Source organism: Nicotiana sylvestris, chromosome 9 (assembly GCF_000393655.2).
Source record: "Nicotiana sylvestris chromosome 9, ASM39365v2, whole genome shotgun sequence".
Classification (NCBI taxonomy): domain Eukaryota; kingdom Viridiplantae; phylum Streptophyta; class Magnoliopsida; order Solanales; family Solanaceae; genus Nicotiana; species Nicotiana sylvestris.
In genome coordinates, this window is record NC_091065.1 from 72,132,446 (window position 1) to 72,133,516 (window position 1,071).

Consider the following 1,071-nt stretch of genomic DNA (forward strand, 5'->3'; position numbering starts at 1 on the left):
TAACATGACCATGTCTATGTTTGATCTTAAGACAATAACACAAGTAATGATATGTTCCAACCGAAATTCGTCTATTGTAGATTAAAAACTACTTCTAACCCTCTATTCGATCTAACTTCAGCCTTGGAAGTTGAGAATTTTCAAAAGGGCTCCCTTAGGGGTAATGTCCTAGAAGAAAAGGAAAAAGAACCATATTTATTCCAAAAAATCCAAAAAAATAGATACGAATTTTATGTAGATTAATAACTTAACATTCATGTTGTTACCGATTTATTCTTTTGATAATCAAGAAAGTGATTATCAAATAATTGGTCTAATTAATTAATTTTATTAGGTAATGATAATTAGCTCATACATCAATATCTTTGTCTAGTAATTAAAAAAAAAGGCAGCCCGGTGCACTAAGCTCCCACTATGCGCGGAGTTCGGAGAAGGGCCGGACCACAAGGGCCTGTCGTACGCAGCCTTACCCTACATTTCTGCAAGAGACTGTTTTCACGGCTCGAACCCGTGACCTCCTGGTCACATGACATCAACTTTACCAGTTACGCCAATGCTCCCCTTCATAGCAACATTTGGTCCCGACGGGGCTCGAACCCGCGACCTTCGGCTCATAAGACCAACGCTCTAACCAACTGAGCTACGGGACCATACTTGTCTAGTAATTAAAGTTAGAAATAAATAAATAAATAATAAATAAATCAAGAATTTTAAAATATAATAGAAAATACGAGAAAGGTAAAGATGTTAGGTGAAACAACAATATATCAAACACTAATATCACATAAAAACCAAACAAAAGATATAATCTAATTAGAGTGGTTAGTAACACATGATAAAGAAACGTAAAGACAAAAGACAGAACAATTAACTTTGCAGTTACACAAATGAAATCCATGAGTCATCCTACGAATATGTTTATCAAAAAGCAAAAAAGGATTAAAAGATTTTTTTTCATAACCATGCTTCCAAAATGTACAAGATCCAAGAAGTTCGCTCTGTGTCCAAAGAAGTTTTAGTACTCTCGGTTAAGCTCATGTTCTTGTTCTTGCATTTAGGAATGAATTATGA

General features: G+C 34.7%; 1 non-coding gene across 1 annotated transcript; it reads right to left on the reverse strand.

Annotated features, from left to right (window-relative positions):
- Window positions 1-576: 576 nt before the first annotated feature.
- Window positions 577-650, reverse strand: TRNAI-UAU (transfer RNA isoleucine (anticodon UAU)). Its single transcript has one exon. It is a non-coding gene; the product is annotated as a tRNA-Ile (tRNA).
- Between the last annotated feature and the right edge of the window lie 421 nt (window positions 651-1,071).